Source organism: Myotis yumanensis, unplaced genomic scaffold, assembly GCF_028538775.1.
Source record: "Myotis yumanensis isolate MYYU_CA2020_CCGP unplaced genomic scaffold, mMyoYum1.0.hap1 SCAF_3, whole genome shotgun sequence".
Lineage (NCBI taxonomy): Eukaryota > Metazoa > Chordata > Mammalia > Chiroptera > Vespertilionidae > Myotis > Myotis yumanensis.
In genome coordinates, this window is record NW_027223754.1 from 192,201,385 (window position 1) to 192,208,550 (window position 7,166).

Here is a 7,166-nt window from a genome sequence, read left to right on the forward strand (position 1 = left end):
CTGAATTATATAAATCACCCATTCGATTAAATACCCTATTGATTGTAATGTGAATATCCCATTGGTTGTGGTCATACTGGTCTCCAGAAGTCCCAGAGATGGTGAATACCATCTAGAAGCCATTCCTCCAGATACAGGACAAGTCCCTTAGAGATCCTTGATAATCTACATCAGTAATCCATTCATACAATCCCCCAAAAGTTAAAGAGGAAGGAAAGAACCATTCAATGTCCTTCAAGAGGATTTCAGCGAAGCAACAAGATCGACAGACTAAACACATTGGACTCACAAATACATTGGACTCACAAACCAAAACCAAAACCAAAAAGGCTCACAAACAAACAAACAAATCCAAAACCAAAAACCAAGAAAACCAAGGCCAGAAGTACCCTCTGACGTTTCAAGGGTACCAAGGAAGGAGAAGTTAGGCCGAATCCAGCCCTTCTTACAATCCGCTACCAGTGACCAGTCCCAGCTCACTGGCCTATCATCCATTCAACATTTCTCTTTCCTCCCATCACACCAAAGCCATGCTTTCCAGTTAGTTAGAACTCTTAGCCTTAATTTTTAGGTGACATGTAAATAATTAACATTCCTCAGATTAGCAATACATTCAAATTTTTTAAGAGACACAGAAATTTCACTAGTTAAACAATTTTTAACAACAAAGATACATATTTAAGCAATAAAGACAGATCAATTTACAGAAGGAGAGACAGCATGCAATCCAAACCACAGCTTTGGGTAAACACATTATCTAGAGTCCTTGGGTAACATAGGTTAAACTTAGGCATGTCCTGGGTCTCCAGAACACTGAACTGGAGCCCTCCGACCCTGGAACAGCTGCGCTGTCCCTACCAGGCAAAGGAAAAATGTGCCCTCTAAGACCAGTATGAAACCAGTTACTTTAGAAATTGGATTACTGCTATTAGTCCCTTTTAAAGACTTTGACATCCTATCTAATAAAAGAGAAACATGGTAATTAGCTGTACATCTGCTACTCTTCCCATTGGCTAATCAGGGAGATATGCAAATTAACTGCCAGCCAAGATGGCAGCCAGCAGCCATGCACTGAAGCGAACAGGGAGGCTTGCTTGCTCCAGTGACTGGGGACTCCAACGTTCCGTGCCTGACTTGCCGGCCTCTCAGCTGCAACTCTAAGCAACTATGTTGCAAATATAGAAACTAATCAAAATCCCAGAAACCTGCTTTATTCAGCCGGGCTTCAGCCAGCTGGACCGCAACATTGTATCAAATACATAAGGTAAACAAAGGCCAGAAACTTGCTTTCAGCAGCCGAGGCCTCAGAGCTAAAGCTGGCCCAGAATTAAAAAAGAAAGAAAGAAAGAAAGGAGTGGTTGGAAGCTTCAGTCACCCACCAGCCTGAAAATGGCCCTCAGCCCCTCACCCAGGCTGGCCAGGCACCCCAGTTGGGACCCTCACCCTGATCCAGGACACCCTTCAGGGCAAACCAGCCAGCCCCCACCCGTGCACCAGGCCTCTATTCTATATAATAAAAGGGTAATATGCCTCCTGGCACCAAGATCAGAGTGACAGGGGCAGCGCCCAACCCCCTGATTGCCCTGCAGCTCTGTGTGTGACAGGGGGCGGAGCCACAACCTCCCTATCCACCCTGCTCTGTTCGTGACAGGGGAAGGCACCCCAACCCCCTGATCGGCCCTGCTCTGTGCCTGATAGGGGGAGCTCTCCAAACCCCTGATCGCACTGCGGCTCTGTGTGTGACAGGGTGCAGCGCCCCAACCCCCTGATCCGCCCTGCTCTGTGTGTGACAGGAGGTGGTGCCCCAACTCCCCTATGGGCCCTACTCTGTGAGTGACAGGGGGGAGCTCCCCAACCCCCTGATGGGCCCTGCTCTGTGCGTGACAGGGGGGAGGTCCTCAACCCCCTGATCGGCCCTGCTCTGTGTGACAGGGTATGGAGCCCCAACACCCTGATCCGCCCTGCTGTGTTTGACAGGGGGCGGTGCCCCAACTCCCCTATTGGCCCTACTCTGTGAGTGACAGGGGGGAGCTCCTCAACCCCTGATTGGCCCTGCTGTGTGTGACAGGGGGGAGCTCCTCAAACCCCTGATTGGCCCTGCTCTGTGTGTGACAGGGTGCGGAGCCCCAACCCCCCTGATGGGCTCTGCTCTGTGCATGACAGGGGGTGGCGCCACAACTTCCCTATCGACCCTGCCTTGAGTGTGACAGGGGGCAGCGTTCCAACCCCCCAATCAGCTGTACCCTGAGCGTGACTAGGGGTGGCATCGCAACCTCCAGATCCGCCCTGCTCTGTGCATGACAGGGGGCAGCACCCCAACTCCCCAATCAGCCCTGCTCTGAGCCCAACCAGCGGCAGCACCTAGTGCTTGGGCCTGCCCTCTGCCACCCGGGAGCAGGCCTAAGCCAGCAGGTTATTATCTCCCGAGGGGTCCCAGACTGCGAGAGGGCACAGGCGGGGCTGAGGGACCCACCTTCCCCGCCGAGTGCACAAATTTTTATGCACCAGGCCTCTAGTATTAAATAAATCCGGAGGGAAGCACACTTTCTGCCCCATAAAATGCTGGCGTCCAACCCCAGCAGGTCCAGGGGTCTCCAAAGGTGTGGACGGAGTCAGGGAAGAAGGAATGACACTGAGACAGCGTTCAGTTGATCAGCAGTCTAGCCAGGTTCTCTAGTCAGGTTCTATGTCTATGCCACTCCTTTGATTTCCTTTTATTTTCTTCTCCTCTTTTCCTCTGGGTGTGCCTTCTGACACTCATTGGTAGGTTCTTCTATTCCTTCCTGCACCCTCTGTCTGTGCTTCTCAGTTCTCTCATTCTCACTCAATATACTTTCCTCCTTTGGGAACTCATATACATGCATGTATTCGTTTAATAATACTGATGCATGTATCAGTGAGTTGAATATACCAAACCCACTTTTTCCAACTCAGACGTCTATATACAGGAGTTGGCAAAAGTAAGTTTACAGTTATGAGTACATGAAATACAATTCTTATATTAATTAATTATTATATTATTTCTTTGTATTACAACTATAACCTTACTTTTGCCTACCCACTGTACAACCATGTACATGCTTTAATAGGTCCCAAGATTAACTCCTTGTCTTTATTGCCTTATTCTTTCCTTCCTCTATTTTCTCTCTTGGTAATGGGATTACCATCAGGTTATTCTTCAAAATGGAAACCTCAACAAATTTGAGTTATCCTCAACTACATTCTGTTCCATGACTAATTAGCTAGTTCCTGGTATCACTAGCTCCTTCCCTTATTTATGACTCCAGTCCTGCCTTAAAGCCTCCAACCCTTTTATTCCGGAATAACTGCAATAGTGTAGGAAACATCCTAGTCTCAAATTGATTCTCTAATTTATCCTCCATGCTGTGGCCAGAATGTATATAAGCTGAAAATTGGATCAAGTTATTCTCCCTTTAAAAAAAAAATCCTTTCAGATAGTCTCCATAGCCTTCAGCTTAAAAACTAAACTCCTCCACTTAATGATGTAATGTACCCCGCGAATCACACAAGGACACCTTGAAAGGGCAAGGTCTATGCCTTCCATCTTGCCCCGAATCCTCCATTTTGGGGCAGAGCCATGTGCTCAGCAAAGAGCTCCTTTCCAGAAGAAGCCCAAGCCTCTGCTAGCCACACCTAGGATTTCTTTAAACTAACCAATGATAATCAAGGGAAGTGCGCACCATAGATATGACCACGTCCTGTGTAACGAGGCACCGACTTGCGCCTGACCAATCGGAAGGGCCCACAGTCCTCTCTCCTCCCCTTCCTATAAAACCCCTCTCCCCACAGGGCTGGGTCTCTCTCTGCCACTTGCTGCTGTGTCAGTAAGGAGGGTAGGGGAGCCAAGCCCGGGTTTGAATAAAAGACTCTTTGCTTTTGCATTGGACATGGCTGGCTCCCTGATGTGGTCTCATGGGGATCCTGAAATCTGGACACAACATTTGGGGGCTCGTCCGGGATCCCCAAGACCATCGAGGGACCCCAATCCGAGAGTCTGACTAACCGCGGTAGGTGTCTGTGTCGTTGTGTGTTCTGTTCTGTGCGAGCTCACTTCTGAAATCTGAAGTGCCCGAAACGGTCTAGATGGATGCACTGGGGGATCACAGGCGGGAGGAGTTGGGGGACACCCCGATCCTCCATCTGGAGGGGCGAAGTTTTGCTTCCGCAGAGCCTGAAGGTCTGTAGAAACCCCTCAATCTGAGACGAGGCGGGTAGCTCCCGCCAGTTGGCGCATGGCCATCGTCTAATCTGTATTTGTCTGTGTTTGTGTGTTTTTTTTCTGTTTTCTGTGGATTTACTGGACGGCTAGGTGCTAACCTGTGACAAGTGTCCGGCAGGAACCTATGTATCTAAGCACTGTACCAACACAAGCCTGTGTGTCTGCAGCAGTTGCCCTGTGGGGACCTTTACCAGGCATGAGAATGGCATAGAGAAATGCCATGACTGTAGTCAGCCATGCCCATGGCCAATGATTGAGAAATTACCTTGTACTGCCTTGACTGACCGAGAATGCATTTGCCCACCTGGCATGTTTCAGTTTAATGCTACCTGCGCTCCCCATACGGTGTGTCCTGTGGGCTGGGGTGTGTGGAAGAAAGGGACAGAGACCGAGGATGTGCAGTGTAAGCAGTGTGCTCGGGGTACCTTCTCTAATGTGCCTTCTAGTGTGATGAAATGCAAAGCATACACAGACTGTCTGGCTCAGAACCTGCAGGTCCAGGGGTCCCCAAAGGTGTGGACGGAGTCGGCAAAGAAGGAAGGAGACAGAGGCTGCATTCAGTTGATCAGCATAGCGAGGTTCTCTCGCCAGGTTCTATCCAGGATCTCCAGTCAGGTTCTGTAGCCAGGTTCTCCAGCCAAGTCCTGTCACTAAGTTCTCCAGTCAGGTTCTGTCTCTAGGTTCTCCAGCCAAGATCTGTAGCCAGGTTCTGTCCAGGATCTTTTGCCATGTTCTGTCTCTAGGTTCTGTGTCTAGGTTCTATCTCTCTCTAGGTTCTGTCCCTAGGTTCTGTAATGAAATTCTGGTGCCAGGTTCTGGCCAGGATCTTTTGCCATGTTCTCTCCCTAGGATCTGTCTCTAGGTTCTATGTCTAGGTTCTTTAGCCAGGTCCTGTCTCTAGGTTCTGTGTCTAGGTTCTGTCTCTTGTTGTCTTGTTACATCTGTATTTATACCAGTTGATTTTAATCCTGTCAATTTCTATTCCAAAGGTTAAGGCATTGTTTCTTATCTCCATTCCAGGGAGTAAAGATTATGTAGCTTAAGCATGATTGTTCTTAGTTAAAGTGATTAACTATCCGCCTGGCACTTAAGGGGTTTAAAACCAAGGGGTTTTATTCCCTCCCTAACTTCAGGGAAAAATTCCTACCTGGGGAAACAACCTTTCTCAGAGAGGTGACCTTGGTTAAAACACATAGGGCCAAGAAGGGGAGCAAACATAAGAACAGTATGCCATATACGCCAGGTCCCTTGAAACATGCTGTGCAGATGTTTCTTCTCTGCAGCGACTGTGTCAAGCAGCAAGGATGGACCGGTTCCCAGCAAGAACCTGGTGGTGATCAAGCCAGGCACCAAGGTGGCAGACAACATCTGTGGCACACCCCCGACCTTCTCCAGTACAACCTCACCTTCCCCTGGCACAGCCATCTTTTCACACCTTGAGCACATGCAATCTCATGAAGTCCCTTCCTCCACGTATGTTTCCCAAGGCATGAACTCAACAGAATTCAACTCCTCTGCATCTGTTAGACCAAAAGAAGTGAGTGGCATCCACGAAGAGACGGTCCCCAGCAACACAAGGTGGGAGGAAGGTGTGAACAAGACCCTCCCATACCTCCAGGTAGTGGACCACCATCAAGGCTCCCACCACAGACACATCCTGAAGCTGCTGCCACGCATGGAGGCCACTTGGGGCGAGAAGTCCAGTACGCCCATCAAAGGCATCAAGAGAGGTCATCTCAGACAGAACACGCACAAGCATTTTGACATCAATGAGCATCTGCCCTGGATGATTGTGCTTTTCCTGCTGCTGGTGCTTGTGGTGATAGTGGTGTGTAGTATCCGGAAAAGCCCAAGGACTCTAAAAAAGGGGCCCCGGCAGGATCCCAGCGCCATTGCGGAAAAGGCGGGGCTGAAGAAATCCATTGCCCCAACCCAGAACCAGGAGAAGTGGATCTACTGCTGCAATGGCCACGGTATTGACATCCTGAAGCTGGTGGCAGCCCAAGTGGGAAGCCAGTGGAAGGACATCTATCAGTTCCTGTGCAATGCCAGCGAGAGGGAGGTGGCCGCTTTCTCCAACGGGTACGCGGCGGACCATGAGCGGGCCTACGCGGCCCTGCAGCACTGGACCAACCGCGGCTCCGAGGCCAGCCTCGCGCAGCTCATCAGTGCCCTGCGCCAGTATCGGCGCAACGACGTGGTAGAGAAGATCCGTGGACTCATGGAAGATACCACCCAGCTGGACGCCGACAAACTGGCTCTCCCAATGAGCCCCAGCCCACTTAGCCCGAGCCCTACCCCCAGCCCCAACCCGAAACTTGAGAATTCCACCCTCCTGACCGTGGAGCCCTCCCCGCTGGAGAAGAGCAAGGGCTTTTTTGTGGACGAGTCCGAGCCCCTTCTTCGCTACGTTTCCACATCCAGTGGCTGCTCTGCACTGAGCAGGACGGGCTCCTTTATTACCAAAGAAAAGAAGGACACGGTTTTGCGGCAGGTACGCCTGGACCCCTGTGACTTGCAGCCTATTTTCGATGACATGCTCCACATTCTGAATCCTGAGGAGCTGCGTGTGATTGAAGAGATTCCTCGGGCTGAGGACAAGCTGGACCGGCTATTTGAGATTATTGGCGTCAAGAGCCAGGAAGCCAGCCTGACCCTCCTAGACTCTGTTTATAGCCATCTTCCCGACCTGTTGTAGGACGCAGGGAAGACTGCACTCTGGAAGTTACTCATCTTAGTGTCAGGGTGGTTGGTTTTCTTGTTGTTGATTTTGGTATGTGTATGTTTGTGTGTGTGTGTGTGTGTGTGTGTGTGCCCAAGCGTGTGTAACAGAGTAAGTAAATGGCCAGTCTTTTGAGTTCTTTCCTTTTTTTGTTTTTTTCCCCCCTTCTGGGAAGTTAGTTTATAAACCTTTTCAAGATATGAC

General features: G+C 50.0%; 1 pseudogene; it reads left to right on the top strand.

The window, feature by feature from the left end:
* The first annotated feature begins 3,708 nt into the window (after positions 1 to 3,708).
* Positions 3,709 to 6,938, top strand: LOC139006504 (tumor necrosis factor receptor superfamily member 21 pseudogene; annotated as a pseudogene).
* Positions 6,939 to 7,166: the final 228 nt, after the last annotated feature.